The 17,383-nt window shown below is 39.5% G+C and overlaps 8 non-coding genes and 1 pseudogene across 8 annotated transcripts; 8 read left to right on the plus strand and 1 right to left on the minus strand.

Moving 5' to 3' along the window:
• LOC145657974 (uncharacterized) overlaps window positions 1–17,383 on the minus strand; it is a 164,929-nt pseudogene that overhangs the window by 112,854 nt on the left and 34,692 nt on the right.
• Window positions 1,021–1,093, plus strand: trnaf-gaa (transfer RNA phenylalanine (anticodon GAA)). Its single transcript has one exon. It is a non-coding gene; the product is annotated as a tRNA-Phe (tRNA).
• On the plus strand, window positions 3,429–3,501 carry trnaf-gaa (transfer RNA phenylalanine (anticodon GAA)). The gene has a single exon. It is a non-coding gene; the product is annotated as a tRNA-Phe (tRNA).
• On the plus strand, window positions 5,843–5,915 carry trnaf-gaa (transfer RNA phenylalanine (anticodon GAA)). The gene has a single exon. It is a non-coding gene; the product is annotated as a tRNA-Phe (tRNA).
• On the plus strand, window positions 7,990–8,062 carry trnaf-gaa (transfer RNA phenylalanine (anticodon GAA)). The gene has a single exon. It is a non-coding gene; the product is annotated as a tRNA-Phe (tRNA).
• On the plus strand, window positions 10,151–10,223 carry trnaf-gaa (transfer RNA phenylalanine (anticodon GAA)). Its single transcript has one exon. It is a non-coding gene; the product is annotated as a tRNA-Phe (tRNA).
• trnaf-gaa (transfer RNA phenylalanine (anticodon GAA)) lies at window positions 12,310–12,382 on the plus strand. Its single transcript has one exon. It is a non-coding gene; the product is annotated as a tRNA-Phe (tRNA).
• Window positions 14,459–14,531, plus strand: trnaf-gaa (transfer RNA phenylalanine (anticodon GAA)). The gene has a single exon. It is a non-coding gene; the product is annotated as a tRNA-Phe (tRNA).
• Window positions 16,606–16,678, plus strand: trnaf-gaa (transfer RNA phenylalanine (anticodon GAA)). Its single transcript has one exon. It is a non-coding gene; the product is annotated as a tRNA-Phe (tRNA).

Raw genomic sequence — 17,383 nt, forward strand, 5'->3', positions numbered from 1 at the left:
TATATAATATATACAATATGTCTATTGTGGTCAATCCCAATTATTTGAGCACTAAGCTAGAACTGTTCACTGCCATCAAAATTATTTTGACTTCCTATTAAAAGTTTCCTCTTATCCAGCCCAGAAACATTCAAATGAATAGATTCATTTGTGAACTTATGTTAAGTCCACAAGAGGGCAAGTGTAGTTTTCAGAGTGAATAAGGCCTTTCCCATTTCTGGGGTGCATGAGACTCTATTAAGACTCTTCTATGACTGCATGCACCTATCAATGCAGCTGTAAATACTGCTTCCTTCCTGCATGCTCCCTGCCTCCTTCCCTGCCTGACACTGACACTCAACATAAATGCAGTTAACATGTTTTGATTCATAAAAGACATTCTGCTGGTGACTTAGAAAGTGCTTTCAATCTAGAGTATCTGTTAAATTATAGCAGCTTCTCCTACCCAAAGCAGGTGATTATAAGGGTTAAAGCCTCAGGAGCATTATTTTACATTTAGGAAACCCTACAAACTTGCGAATGAATCTGACATTGCAGTCAACCAGTTTCCTTTGTACAGGTGATGAGGAATGAGCTGTTGATTTTGGTGTGTTTTCACCCTCACAATTGATGTCAGTTTGGTGTGTTTACACCCTCATGCCGGACCACCAATGCCAATTCAACATGTATTACAAGCTCAAAATATGACTGATGAGGACTAACTAGGCTCAACGTTGTGGAACACTCCACACTGATGATGGGCATTAGGCAGTCACCAACACTCTCCAATGGCGTGATGGTATGGGAGAGTTATTTTCTTTTGTGCAGGCAGTGTGTTTAACTTCCCATGTTAAAAGCATAAGTTCTCATTTTCCATTTGAATACCCCAACATTAAACAAGCAATATGGGACACACACACACACACACACACACACAAGCGCTTCTTTCACACAAGTTCAAACTTGTTTCCTGTGCCCTGTGTGCTTTGGTTTTTCTCGTGGGATTATTCTCTGCTTGGAGGCAAATGCACATGCGGTCTAGCTGAAATAGCTCAGCTGGGAGAGCGTTAGACTGAAGATCTAAAGGTCCCTGGTTCAATCCCGGGTTTCGGCAACTGTGCGGTACTGATTTCTTCTTCCGATGGTGTGCTTTTTTTTATGTGTACTTCATAAACCTTTACGTTCTTTTACTAAAAATTGATTGCGACGTTGCTGTTTTTATGCAATCGGAAGTGTACTTCATAAACCTTTACCTTCTTTTACTAAAAAATGATTGCGACGTTGCTGTTTTTATGCTATCGGAAGTTTTCATGGCGTAATAGCACTAAAGACTTTGAATTCAGTGACCCTATTTAAAATTTCCTGAAACTTGCAATATCTTATCATATGTTTCATCACTGCACATAGAGGCGCTTGAAGAGTGGCTTCTGCACAAACGCTTTTGAAATGTAGCTCATTAGTTGTAAGCTGGACAAGGGAAGGGTCGGCATCAACTTGCATGTATGCTTGGTACAATATTATAGGAATCCTGTTTCACACCACTCCTATGTTTTCATGGAATGGGGCCTACTTCAGCTAGCTTTGGCTCATGGATGGGCTTTGTTCTACCAAAACAGGTGATGTAAAGAAGTCATTTGCTTCCTAAAGTTCTTGAAAATCACACTCTACCAAGAGGCATCGCATAATGGCAAAAAAACAAAACATTGTACACTAAATACAGCAACCAACATACTTATCCTTAATGTGTACCACTGCAGAAGAGAGGCACTGGAGATTTTGAATTCTAAAGACATTGAGCATCATACTTATCCTTAACGTGTAACACTGCAGAAGAGACGTACTGGAGAATGCGGACAATGATCCCACTACCTCTCTCATTGCATAATGTGAAAACACCTTCCAAAATATTGTATTCTAACAACAGTGAGCAACACACTCATCCGAAGAGTGTATCAATGCTGCTAAGACACACTGGAGAAGGTAGACATCCATGCCACTAACTGTCGCATGTTAAGCAAGCGCTCTACCACTTGAGCCAAGAAGAATGAAAGTATTTTTATTGGAGTCACATTCAAAGAGTCACATTTAGAATCTCAAGATAGGTTCACAAACGAAAGTTTATTTATTTTATTAACCAATTTCCAAAGCTATTTTCACCTCTACTATACAACATATGATATTATATAATATATACAATATGTCTATTGTGGTCAATCCCAATTATTTGAGCACTAAGCTAGAACTGTTCACTGCCATCAAAATTATTTTGACTTCCTATTAAAAGTTTCCTCTTATCCAGCCCAGAAACATTCAAATGAATAGATTCATTTGTGAACTTATGTTAAGTCCACAAGAGGGCAAGTGTAGTTTTCAGAGTGAATAAGGCCTATCCCATTTCTGGGGTGCATGAGACTCTATTAAGACTCTTCTATGACTGCATGCACCTATCAATGCAGCTGTAAATACTGCTTCCTTCCTGCATGCTCCCTGCCTGACACTGACACTCAACATAAATGCAGTTAACATGTTTTGATTCATAAAAGACATTCTGCTGGTGACTTAGAAAGTGCTTTCAATCTAGAGTATCTGTTAAATTATAGCAGCTTCTCCTACCCAAAGCAGGTGATTATAAGGGTTAAAGCCTCAGGAGCATTATTTTACATTTAGGAAACCCTACAAACTTGCGAATGAATCTGACATTGCAGTCAACCAGTTTCCTTTGTACAGGTGATGAGGAATGAGCTGTTGATTTTGGTGTGTTTTCACCCTCAAAATTGATGTCAGTTTGGTGTGTTTACACCCTCATGTCGGACCACCAATGCCAATTCAACATGTATTACAAGCTCAAAATATGACTGATGAGGACTAACTAGGCTCAACGTTGTGGAACACTCCACACTGATGATGGGCATTAGGCAGTCACCAACACTCTCCAATGGCGTGATGGTATGGGAGAGTTATTTTCTTTTGTGCAGGCAGTGTGTTTAACTTCCCATGTTAAAAGCATAAATTCTCATTTTCCATTTGAATACCCCAACATTAAACAAGCAATATGGGACACACACACACACACACACACACAAGCCCTTCTTTCACACAAGTTCAAACTTGTTTCCTGTGCCCTGTGTGCTTTGGTTTTTCTCGTTGGATTATTCTCTGCTTGGTTAAGGTAGGTTCTGAGTTTACTTACTTTTGCCTTAGATTCTGTAAAATTCAAGGCTAATTATCTGAACCTAGTTGTTAGTTGCTTGTTAGCTGTAATTACTCACTACAGGTGTAGTTTCGCCCTGTGCACCTCAAGGCATGACTGCGCCGTGAGGTCCTGCCGAGTGGTCCATGGATTTCACAGTGGTAAAGTCATTGTGTTCTGTGTGTATGCAATATTGTAAATGGGATTACATTTATTGCTAGCATTTTCATCATAAGGAGGCAAATGCACATGTGGTCTAGCCGAAATAGCTCAGCTGGGAGAGCGTTAGACTGAAGATCTAAAGGTCCCTGGTTCAATCCCGGGTTTCGGCAACTGTGCGGTACTGATTTCCTCTTCCGATGGTGTGCTTTTTTTTATGTGTACTTCATAAACCTTTACGTTCTTTTACTAAAAAATGATTGCGACGTTGCTGTTTTTATGCAATCGGAAGTGTACTTCATAAACCTTTACCTTCTTTTACTAAAAAATGATTGCGACGTTGCTGTTTTTATGCTATCGGAAGTTTTCATGGCGTAATAGCACTAAAGACTTTGAATTCAGTGACCCTATTTAAAATTTCCTGAAACTTGCAATATCTTATCATATGTTTCATCAATGCACATAGAGGCACTTGAAGAGTGGCTTCTGCACAAACGCTTTTGAAATGTAGCTCATTAGTTGTAAGCTGGACAAGGGAAGGGTCGGCGTCAACTTGCATGTATGCTTGGTACAATATTATAGGAATCCTGTTTCACACCACTCCTATGTTTTCATGGAATGGGGCCTACTTCAGCTAGCTTTGGCTCATGGATGGGCTTTGTTCTACCAAAACAGGTGATGTAAAGAAGTCATTTGCTTCCTAAAGTTCTTGAAAATCACACTCTACCAAGAGGCATCGCATAATGGCAAAAAAACAAAACATTGTACACTAAATACAGCAACCAACATACTTATCCTTAATGTGTACCACTGCAGAAGAGAGGCACTGGAGATTTTGAATTCTAAAGACATTGAGCATCATACTTATCCTTAACGTGTAACACTGCAGAAGAGACGTACTGGAGAATGCGGACAATGATCCCACTACCTCTCTCATTGCATAATGTGAAAACACCTTCCAAAATATTGTATTCTAACAACAGTGAGCAACACACTCATCCGAAGAGTGTATCAATGCTGCTAAGACACACTGGAGAAGGTAGACATCCATGCCACTAACTGTCGCATGTTAAGCAAGCGCTCTACCACTTGAGCCAAGAAGAATGAAAGTATTTTTATTGGAGTCACATTCAAAGAGTCACATTTAGAATCTCAAGATAGGTTCACAAACGAAAGTTTATTTATTTTATTAACCAATTTCCAAAGCTATTTTCACCTCTAATATACAACATATGATATTATATAATATATACAATATGTCTATTGTGGTCAATCCCAATTATTTGAGCACTAAGCTAGAACTGTTCACTGCCATCAAAATTATTTTGACTTCCTATTAAAAGTTTCCTCTTATCCAGCCCAGAAACATTCAAATGAATAGATTCATTTGTGAACTTATGTTAAGTCCACAAGAGGGCAAGTGTAGTTTTCAGAGTGAATAAGGCCTATCCCATTTCTGGGGTGCATGAGACTCTATTAAGACTCTTCTATGACTGCATGCACCTATCAATGCAGCTGTAAATACTGCTTCCTTCCTGCATGCTCCCTGCCTGACACTGACACTCAACATAAATGCAGTTAACATGTTTTGATTCATAAAAGACATTCTGCTGGTGACTTAGAAAGTGCTTTCACTCTAGAGTATCTGTTAAATTATAGCAGCTTCTCCTACCCAAAGCAGGTGATTATAAGGGTTAAAGCCTCAGGAGCATTATTTTACATTTAGGAAACCCTACAAACTTGCGAATGAATCTGACATTGCAGTCAACCAGTTTCCTTTGTACAGGTGATGAGGAATGAGCTGTTGATTTTGGTGTGTTTTCACCCTCAAAATTGATGTCAGTTTGGTGTGTTTACACCCTCATGTCGGACCACCAATGCCAATTCAACATGTATTACAAGCTCAAAATATGACTGATGAGGACTAACTAGGCTCAACGTTGTGGAACACTCCACACTGATGATGGGCATTAGGCAGTCACCAACACTCTCCAATGGCGTGATGGTATGGGAGAGTTATTTTCTTTTGTGCAGGCAGTGTGTTTAACTTCCCATGTTAAAAGCATAAATTCTCATTTTCCATTTGAATACCCCAACATTAAACAAGCAATATGGGACACACACACACACACACACACACACACACAAGCCCTTCTTTCACACAAGTTCAAACTTGTTTCCTGAGCCCTGTGTGCTTTGGTTTTTCTCGTTGGATTATTCTCTGCTTGGTTAAGGTAGGTTCTGAGTTTACTTACTTTTGCCTTAGATTCTGTAAAATTCAAGGCTAATTATCTGAACCTAGTTGTTAGTTGCTTGTTAGCTGTAATTACTCACTACAGGTGTAGTTTCGCCCTGTGCACCTCAAGGCATGACTGCGCCGTGAGGTCCTGCCGAGTGGTCCATGGATTTCACAGTGGTAAAGTCATTGTGTTCTGTGTGTATGCAATATTGTAAATGGGATTACATTTATTGCTAGCATTTTCATCATAAGGAGGCAAATGCACATGTGGTCTAGCCGAAATAGCTCAGCTGGGAGAGCGTTAGACTGAAGATCTAAAGGTCCCTGGTTCAATCCCGGGTTTCGGCAACTGTGCGGTACTGATTTCCTCTTCCGATGGTGTGCTTTTTTTTATGTGTACTTCATAAACCTTTACGTTCTTTTACTAAAAAATGATTGCGACGTTGCTGTTTTTATGCAATCGGAAGTGTACTTCATAAACCTTTACCTTCTTTTACTAAAAAATGATTGCGACGTTGCTGTTTTTATGCTATCGGAAGTTTTCATGGCGTAATAGCACTAAAGACTTTGAATTCAGTGACCCTATTTAAAATTTCCTGAAACTTGCAATATCTTATCATATGTTTCATCAATGCACATAGAGGCACTTGAAGAGTGGCTTCTGCACAAACGCTTTTGAAATGTAGCTCATTAGTTGTAAGCTGGACAAGGGAAGGGTCGGCGTCAACTTGCATGTATGCTTGGTACAATATTATAGGAATCCTGTTTCACACCACTCCTATGTTTTCATGGAATGGGGCCTACTTCAGCTAGCTTTGGCTCATGGATGGGCTTTGTTCTACCAAAACAGGTGATGTAAAGAAGTCATTTGCTTCCTAAAGTTCTTGAAAATCACACTCTACCAAGAGGCATCGCATAATGGCAAAAAAACAAAACATTGTACACTAAATACAGCAACCAACATACTTATCCTTAATGTGTACCACTGCAGAAGAGAGGCACTGGAGATTTTGAATTCTAAAGACATTGAGCATCATACTTATCCTTAACGTGTAACACTGCAGAAGAGACGTACTGGAGAATGCGGACAATGATCCCACTACCTCTCTCATTGCATAATGTGAAAACATCTTCCAAAATATTGTATTCTAACAACAGTGAGCAACACACTCATCCGAAGAGTGTATCAATGCTGCTAAGACACACTGGAGAAGGTAGACATCCATGCCACTAACTGTCGCATGTTAAGCAAGCGCTCTACCACTTGAGCCAAGAAGAATGAAAGTATTTTTATTGGAGTCACATTCAAAGAGTCACATTTAGAATCTCAAGATAGGTTCACAAACGAAAGTTTATTTATTTTATTAACCAATTTCCAAAGCTATTTTCACCTCTACTATACAACATATGATATTATATAATATATACAATATGTCTATTGTGGTCAATCCCAATTATTTGAGCACTAAGCTAGAACTGTTCACTGCCATCAAAATTATTTTGACTTCCTATTAAAAGTTTCCTCTTATCCAGCCCAGAAACATTCAAATGAATAGATTCATTTGTGAACTTATGTTAAGTCCACAAGAGGGCAAGTGTAGTTTTCAGAGTGAATAAGGCCTATCCCATTTCTGGGGTGCATGAGACTCTATTAAGACTCTTCTATGACTGCATGCAACTATCAATGCAGCTGTAAATACTGCTTCCTTCCTGCATGCTCCCTGCCTGACACTGACACTCAACATAAATGCAGTTAACATGTTTTGATTCATAAAAGACATTCTGCTGGTGACTTAGAAAGTGCTTTCACTCTAGAGTATCTGTTAAATTATAGCAGCTTCTCCTACCCAAAGCAGGTGATTATAAGGGTTAAAGCCTCAGGAGCATTATTTTACATTTAGGAAACCCTACAAACTTGCGAATGAATCTGACATTGCAGTCAACCAGTTTCCTTTGTACAGGTGATGAGGAATGAGCTGTTGATTTTGGTGTGTTTTCACCCTCAAAATTGATGTCAGTTTGGTGTGTTTACACCCTCATGCCGGACCACCAATGCCAATTCAACATGTATTACAAGCTCAAAATATGACTGATGAGGACTAACTAGGCTCAACGTTGTGGAACACTCCACACTGATGATGGGCATTAGGCAGTCACCAACACTCTCCAATGGCGTGATGGTATGGGAGAGTTATTTTCTTTTGTGCAGGCAGTGTGTTTAACTTCCCATGTTAAAAGCATAAGTTCTCATTTTCCATTTGAATACCCCAACATTAAACAAGCAATATGGGACACACACACACACACACAGACACACAAGCCCTTCTTTCACACAAGTTCAAACTTGTTTCCTGTGCCCTGTGTGCTTTGGTTTTTCTCGTTGGATTATTCTCTGCTTGGAGGCAAATGCGCATGCGGTCTAGCCGAAATAGCTCAGCTGGGAGAGCGTTCGACTGAAGATCTAAAGGTCCCTGGTTCAATCGCGGGTTTCGGCAACTGTGCGGTACTGATTTCCTCTTCCGATGGTGTGCTTTTTTTTATGTGTACTTCATAAACCTTTACGTTCTTTTACTAAAAATTGATTGCGACGTTGCTGTTTTTATGCAATCGGAAGTGTACTTCATAAACCTTTACCTTCTTTTACTAAAAAATGATTGCGACGTTGCTGTTTTTATGCTATCGGAAGTTTTCATGGCGTAATAGCACTAAAGACTTTGAATTCAGTGACCCTATTTAAAATTTCCTGAAACTTGCAATATCTTATCATATGTTTCATCACTGCACATAGAGGCGCTTGAAGAGTGGCTTCTGCACAAACGCTTTTGAAATGTAGCTCATTAGTTGTAAGCTGGACAAGGGAAGGGTCGGCATCAACTTGCATGTATGCTTGGTACAATATTATAGGAATCCTGTTTCACACCACTCCTATGTTTTCATGGAATGGGGCCTACTTCAGCTAGCTTTGGCTCATGGATGGGCTTTGTTCTACCAAAACAGGTGATGTAAAGAAGTCATTTGCTTCCTAAAGTTCTTGAAAATCACACTCTACCAAGAGGCATCGCATAATGGCAAAAAAACAAAACATTGTACACTAAATACAGCAACCAACATACTTATCCTTAATGTGTACCACTGCAGAAGAGAGGCACTGGAGATTTTGAATTCTAAAGACATTGAGCATCATACTTATCCTTAACGTGTAACACTGCAGAAGAGACGTACTGGAGAATGCGGACAATGATCCCACTACCTCTCTCATTGCATAATGTGAAAACACCTTCCAAAATATTGTATTCTAACAACAGTGAGCAACACACTCATCCGAAGAGTGTATCAATGCTGCTAAGACACACTGGAGAAGGTAGACATCCATGCCACTAACTGTCGCATGTTAAGCAAGCGCTCTACCACTTGAGCGAAGAAGAATGAAAGTATTTTTATTGGAGTCACATTCAAAGAGTCACATTTAGAATCTCAAGATAGGTTCACAAACGAAAGTTTATTTATTTTATTAACCAATTTCCAAAGCTATTTTCACCTCTACTATACAACATATGATATTATATAATATATACAATATGTCTAATGTGGTCAATCCCAATTATTTGAGCACTAAGCTAGAACTGTTCACTGCCATCAAAATTATTTTGACTTCCTATTAAAAGTTTCCTCTTATCCAGCCCAGAAACATTCAAATGAATAGATTCATTTGTGAACTTATGTTAAGTCCACAAGAGGGCAAGTGTAGTTTTCAGAGTGAATAAGGCCTTTCCCATTTCTGGGGTGCATGAGACTCTATTAAGACTCTTCTATGACTGCATGCACCTATCAATGCAGCTGTAAATACTGCTTCCTTCCTGCATGCTCCCTGCCTCCTTCCCTGCCTGACACTGACACTCAACATAAATGCAGTTAACATGTTTTGATTCATAAAAGACATTCTGCTGGTGACTTAGAAAGTGCTTTCAATCTAGAGTATCTGTTAAATTATAGCAGCTTCTCCTACCCAAAGCAGGTGATTATAAGGGTTAAAGCCTCAGGAGCATTATTTTACATTTAGGAAACCCTACAAACTTGCGAATGAATCTGACATTGCAGTCAACCAGTTTCCTTTGTACAGGTGATGAGGAATGAGCTGTTGATTTTGGTGTGTTTTCACCCTCAAAATTGATGTCAGTTTGGTGTGTTTACACCCTCATGCCGGACCACCAATGCCAATTCAACATGTATTACAAGCTCAAAATATGACTGATGAGGACTAACTAGGCTCAACGTTGTGGAACACTCCACACTGATGATGGGCATTAGGCAGTCACCAACACTCTCCAATGGCGTGATGGTATGGGAGAGTTATTTTCTTTTGTGCAGGCAGTGTGTTTAACTTCCCATGTTAAAAGCATAAATTCTCATTTTCCATTTGAATACCCCAACATTAAACAAGCAATATGGGACACACACACACACACACACAGACACACAAGCCCTTCTTTCACACAAGTTCAAACTTGTTTCCTGTGCCCTGTGTGCTTTGGTTTTTCTCGTTGGATTATTCTCTGCTTGGAGGCAAATGCACATGCAGTCTAGCTGAAATAGCTCAGCTGGGAGAGCGTTAGACTGAAGATCTAAAGGTCCCTGGTTCAATCCCGGGTTTCGGCAACTGTGCGGTATTGATTTCTTCTTCCGATGGTGTGCTTTTTTTTATGTGTACTTCATAAACCTTTACGTTCTTTTACTAAAAATTGATTGCGACGTTGCTGTTTTTATGCAATCGGAAGTGTACTTCATAAACCTTTACCTTCTTTTACTAAAAAATGATTGCGACGTTGCTGTTTTTATGCTATCGGAAGTTTTCATGGCGTAATAGCACTAAAGACTTTGAATTCAGTGACCCTATTTAAAATTTCCTGAAACTTGCAATATCTTATCATATGTTTCATCACTGCACATAGAGGCGCTTGAAGAGTGGCTTCTGCACAAACGCTTTTGAAATGTAGCTCATTAGTTGTAAGCTGGACAAGGGAAGGGTCGGCGTCAACTTGCATGTATGCTTGGTACAATATTATAGGAATCCTGTTTCACACCACTCCTATGTTTTCATGGAATGGGGCCTACTTCAGCTAGCTTTGGCTCATGGATGGGCTTTGTTCTACCAAAACAGGTGATGTAAAGAAGTCATTTGCTTCCTAAAGTTCTTGAAAATCACACTCTACCAAGAGGCATCGCATAATGGCAAAAAAACAAAACATTGTACACTAAATACAGCAACCAACATACTTATCCTTAATGTGTACCACTGCAGAAGAGATGCACTGGAGATTTTGAATTCTAAAGACATTGAGCATCATACTTATCCTTAACGTGTAACACTGCAGAAGAGACGTACTGGAGAATGCGGACAATGATCCCACTACCTCTCTCATTGCATAATGTGAAAACACCTTCCAAAATATTGTATTCTAACAACAGTGAGCAACACACTCATCCGAAGAGTGTATCAATGCTGCTAAGACACACTGGAGAAGGTAGACATCCATGCCACTAACTGTCGCATGTTAAGCAAGCGCTCTACCACTTGAGCGAAGAAGAATGAAAGTATTTTTATTGGAGTCACATTCAAAGAGTCACATTTAGAATCTCAAGATAGGTTCACAAACGAAAGTTTATTTATTTTATTAACCAATTTCCAAAGCTATTTTCACCTCTACTATACAACATATGATATTATATAATATATACAATATGTCTATTGTGGTCAATCCCAATTATTTGAGCACTAAGCTAGAACTGTTCACTGCCATCAAAATTATTTTGACTTCCTATTAAAAGTTTCCTCTTATCCAGCCCAGAAACATTCAAATGAATAGATTCATTTGTGAACTTATGTTAAGTCCACAAGAGGGCAAGTGTAGTTTTCAGAGTGAATAAGTCCTTTCCCATTTCTGGGGTGCATGAGACTCTATTAAGACTCTTCTATGACTGCATGCACCTATCAATGCAGCTGTAAATACTGCTTCCTTCCTGCATGCTCCCTGCCTCCTTCCCTGCCTGACACTGACACTCAACATAAATGCAGTTAACATGTTTTGATTCATAAAAGACATTCTGCTGGTGACTTAGAAAGTGCTTTCAATCTAGAGTATCTGTTAAATTATAGCAGCTTCTCCTACCCAAAGCAGGTGATTATAAGGGTTAAAGCCTCAGGAGCATTATTTTACATTTAGGAAACCCTACAAACTTGCGAATGAATCTGACATTGCAGTCAACCAGTTTCCTTTGTACAGGTGATGAGGAATGAGCTGTTGATTTTGGTGTGTTTTCACCCTCAAAATTGATGTCAGTTTGGTGTGTTTACACCCTCATGCCGGACCACCAATGCCAATTCAACATGTATTACAAGCTCAAAATATGACTGATGAGGACTAACTAGGCTCAACGTTGTGGAACACTCCACACTGATGATGGGCATTAGGCAGTCACCAACACTCTCCAATGGCGTGATGGTATGGGAGAGTTATTTTCTTTTGTGCAGGCAGTGTGTTTAACTTCCCATGTTAAAAGCATAAGTTCTCATTTTCCATTTGAATACCCCAACATTAAACAAGCAATATGGGACACACACACACACACACAGACACACAAGCCCTTCTTTCACACAAGTTCAAACTTGTTTCCTGTGCCCTGTGTGCTTTGGTTTTTCTCGTTGGATTATTCTCTGCTTGGAGGCAAATGCACATGCGGTCTAGCGGAAATAGCTCAGCTGGGAGAGCGTTAGACTGAAGATCTAAAAGTCCCTGATTCAATCCCGGGTTTCGGCAACTGTGCGGTACTGATTTCTTCTTCCGATGGTGTGCTTTTTTTTATGTGTACTTCATAAACCTTTACGTTCTTTTACTAAAAATTGATTGCGACGTTGCTGTTTTTATGCAATCGGAAGTGTACTTCATAAACCTTTACCTTCTTTTACTAAAAAATGATTGCGACGTTGCTGTTTTTATGCTATCGGAAGTTTTCATGGCGTAATAGCACTAAAGACTTTGAATTCAGTGACCCTATTTAAAATTTCCTGAAACTTGCAATATCTTATCATATGTTTCATCACTGCACATAGAGGCGCTTGAAGAGTGGCTTCTGCACAAACGCTTTTGAAATGTAGCTCATTAGTTGTAAGCTGGACAAGGGAAGGGTCGGCGTCAACTTGCATGTATGCTTGGTACAATATTATAGGAATCCTGTTTCACACCACTCCTATGTTTTCATGGAATGGGGCCTACTTCAGCTAGCTTTGGCTCATGGATGGGCTTTGTTCTACCAAAACAGGTGATGTAAAGAAGTCATTTGCTTCCTAAAGTTCTTGAAAATCACACTCTACCAAGAGGCATCGCATAATGGCAAAAAAACAAAACATTGTACACTAAATACAGCAACCAACATACTTATCCTTAATGTGTACCACTGCAGAAGAGAGGCACTGGAGATTTTGAATTCTAAAGACATTGAGCATCATACTTATCCTTAACGTGTAACACTGCAGAAGAGACGTACTGGAGAATGCGGACAATGATCCCACTACCTCTCTCATTGCATAATGTGAAAACATCTTCCAAAATATTGTATTCTAACAACAGTGAGCAACACACTCATCCGAAGAGTGTATCAATGCTGCTAAGACACACTGGAGAAGGTAGACATCCATGCCACTAACTGTCGCATGTTAAGCAAGCGCTCTACCACTTGAGCCAAGAAGAATGAAAGTATTTTTATTGGAGTCACATTCAAAGAGTCACATTTAGAATCTCAAGATAGGTTCACAAACGAAAGTTTATTTATTTTATTAACCAATTTCCAAAGCTATTTTCACCTCTACTATACAACATATGATATTATATAATATATACAATATGTCTATTGTGGTCAATCCCAATTATTTGAGCACTAAGCTAGAACTGTTCACTGCCATCAAAATTATTTTGACTTCCTATTAAAAGTTTCCTCTTATCCAGCCCAGAAACATTCAAATGAATAGATTCATTTGTGAACTTATGTTAAGTCCACAAGAGGGCAAGTGTAGTTTTCAGAGTGAATAAGGCCTATCCCATTTCTGGGGTGCATGAGACTCTATTAAGACTCTTCTATGACTGCATCCACCTATCAATGCAGCTGTAAATACTGCTTCCTTCCTGCATGCTCCCTGCCTGACACTGACACTCAACATAAATGCAGTTAACATGTTTTGATTCATAAAAGACATTCTGCTGGTGACTTAGAAAGTGCTTTCAATCTAGAGTATCTGTTAAATTATAGCAGCTTCTCCTACCCAAAGCAGGTGATTATAAGGGTTAAAGCCTCAGGAGCATTATTTTACATTTAGGAAACCCTACAAACTTGCGAATGAATCTGACATTGCAGTCAACCAGTTTCCTTTGTACAGGTGATGAGGAATGAGCTGTTGATTTTGGTGTGTTTTCACCCTCAAAATTGATGTCAGTTTGGTGTGTTTACACCCTCATGCCGGACCACCAATGCCAATTCAACATGTATTACAAGCTCAAAATATGACTGATGAGGACTAACTAGGCTCAACGTTGTGGAACACTCCACACTGATGATGGGCATTAGGCAGTCACCAACACTCTCCAATGGCGTGATGGTATGGGAGAGTTATTTTCTTTTGTGCAGGCAGTGTGTTTAACTTCCCATGTTAAAAGCATAAGTTCTCATTTTCCATTTGAATACCCCAACATTAAACAAGCAATATGGGACACACACACACACACACACAGACACACAAGCCCTTCTTTCACACAAGTTCAAACTTGTTTCCTGTGCCCTGTGTGCTTTGGGTTTTCTCGTTGGATTATTCTCTGCTTGGAGGCAAATGCACATGCGGTCTAGCCGAAATAGCTCAGCTGGGAGAGCGTTAGACTGAAGATCTAAAGGTCCCTGGTTCAATCCCGGGTTTCGGCAACTGTGCGGTACTGATTTCTTCTTCCGATGGTGTGCTTTTTTTTATGTGTACTTCATAAACCTTTACGTTCTTTTACTAAAAATTGATTGCGACGTTGCTGTTTTTATGCAATCGGAAGTGTACTTCATAAACCTTTACCTTCTTTTACTAAAAAATGATTGCGACGTTGCTGTTTTTATGCTATCGGAAGTTTTCATGGCGTAATAGCACTAAAGACTTTGAATTCAGTGACCCTATTTAAAATTTCCTGAAACTTGCAATATCTTATCATATGTTTCATCACTGCACATAGAGGCGCTTGAAGAGTGGCTTCTGCACAAACGCTTTTGAAATGTAGCTCATTAGTTGTAAGCTGGACAAGGGAAGGGTCGGCGTCAACTTGCATGTATGCTTGGTACAATATTATAGGAATCCTGTTTCACACCACTCCTATGTTTTCATGGAATGGGGCCTACTTCAGCTAGCTTTGGCTCATGGATGGGCTTTGTTCTACCAAAACAGGTGATGTAAAGAAGTCATTTGCTTCCTAAAGTTCTTGAAAATCACACTCTACCAAGAGGCATCGCATAATGGCAAAAAAACAAAACATTGTACACTAAATACAGCAACCAACATACTTATCCTTAATGTGTACCACTGCAGAAGAGAGGCACTGGAGATTTTGAATTCTAAAGACATTGAGCATCATACTTATCCTTAACGTGTAACACTGCAGAAGAGACGTACTGGAGAATGCGGACAATGATCCCACTACCTCTCTCATTGCATAATGTGAAAACATCTTCCAAAATATTGTATTCTAACAACAGTGAGCAACACACTCATCCGAAGAGTGTATCAATGCTGCTAAGACACACTGGAGAAGGTAGACATCCATGCCACTAACTGTCGCATGTTAAGCAAGCGCTCTACCACTTGAGCCAAGAAGAATGAAAGTATTTTTATTGGAGTCACATTCAAAGAGTCACATTTAGAATCTCAAGATAGGTTCACAAACGAAAGTTTATTTATTTTATTAACCAATTTCCAAAGCTATTTTCACCTCTACTATACAACATATGATATTATATAATATATACAATATGTCTATTGTGGTCAATCCCAATTATTTGAGCACTAAGCTAGAACTGTTCACTGCCATCAAAATTATTTTGACTTCCTATTAAAAGTTTCCTCTTATCCAGCCCAGAAACATTCAAATGAATAGATTCATTTGTGAACTTATGTTAAGTCCACAAGAGGGCAAGTGTAGTTTTCAGAGTGAATAAGGCCTATCCCATTTCTGGGGTGCATGAGACTCTATTAAGACTCTTCTATGACTGCATGCACCTATCAATGCAGCTGTAAATACTGCTTCCTTCCTGCATGCTCCCTGCCTGACACTGACACTCAACATAAATGCAGTTAACATGTTTTGATTCATAAAAGACATTCTGCTGGTGACTTAGAAAGTGCTTTCAATCTAGAGTATCTGTTAAATTATAGCAGCTTCTCCTACCCAAAGCAGGTGATTATAAGGGTTAAAGCCTCAGGAGCATTATTTTACATTTAGGAAACCCTACAAACTTGCGAATGAATCTGACATTGCAGTCAACCAGTTTCCTTTGTACAGGTGATGAGGAATGAGCTGTTGAATTTGGTGTGTTTTCACCCTCAAAATTGATGTCAGTTTGGTGTGTTTACACCCTCATGCCGGACCACCAATGCCAATTCAACATGTATTACAAGCTCAAAATATGACTGATGAGGACTAACTAGGCTCAACGTTGTGGAACACTCCACACTGATGATGGGCATTAGGCAGTCACCAACACTCTCCAATGGCGTGATGGTATGGGAGAGTTATTTTCTTTTGTGCAGGCAGTGTGTTTAACTTCCCATGTTAAAAGCATAAGTTCTCATTTTCCATTTGAATACCCCAACATTAAACAAGCAATATGGGACACACACACACACACACAGACACACAAGCCCTTCTTTCACACAAGTTCAAACTTGTTTCCTGTGCCCTGTGTGCTTTGGTTTTTCTCGTTGGATTATTCTCTGCTTGGAGGCAAATGCACATGCGGTCTAGCCAAAATAGCTCAGCTGGGAGAGCGTTCGACTGAAGATCTAAAGGTCCCTGGTTCAATCCCGGGTTTCGGCAACTGTGCGGTACTGATTTCCTCTTCCGATGGTGTGCTTTTTTTTATGTGTACTTCATAAACCTTTACGTTCTTTTACTAAAAATTGATTGCGACGTTGCTGTTTTTATGCAATCGGAAGTGTACTTCATAAACCTTTACCTTCTTTTACTAAAAAATGATTGCGACGTTGCTGTTTTTATGCTATCGGAAGTTTTCATGGCGTAATAGCACTAAAGACTTTGAATTCAGTGACCCTATTTAAAATTTCCTGAAACTTGCAATATCTTATCATATGTTTCATCACTGCACATAGAGGCGCTTGAAGAGTGGCTTCTACACAAACGCTTTTGAAATGTAGCTCATTAGTTGTAAGCTGGACAAGGGAAGGGTCGGCTACAACTTGCATGTATGCTTGGTACAATATTATAGGAATCCTGTTTCACACCACTCCTATGTTTTCATGGAATGGGGCCTACTTCAGCTAGCTTTGGCTCATGGACGGGCTTTGTTCTACCAAAACAGGTGATGTAAAGAAGTCATTTGCTTCCTAAAGTTCTTGAAAATCACACTCTACCAAGAGGCATCGCATAATGGCAAAAAAACAAAACATTGTACACTAAATACAGCAACCAACATACTTATCCTTAATGTGTACCACTGCAGAAGAGAGGCACTGGAGATTTTGAATTCTAAAGACATTGAGCATCATACCTATCCTTAACGTG

This window comes from Electrophorus electricus, chromosome 5, assembly GCF_041902795.1.
Source record: "Electrophorus electricus isolate QZ-2024a chromosome 5, ASM4190279v1, whole genome shotgun sequence".
In the NCBI taxonomy this organism is placed as follows: domain Eukaryota; kingdom Metazoa; phylum Chordata; class Actinopteri; order Gymnotiformes; family Gymnotidae; genus Electrophorus; species Electrophorus electricus.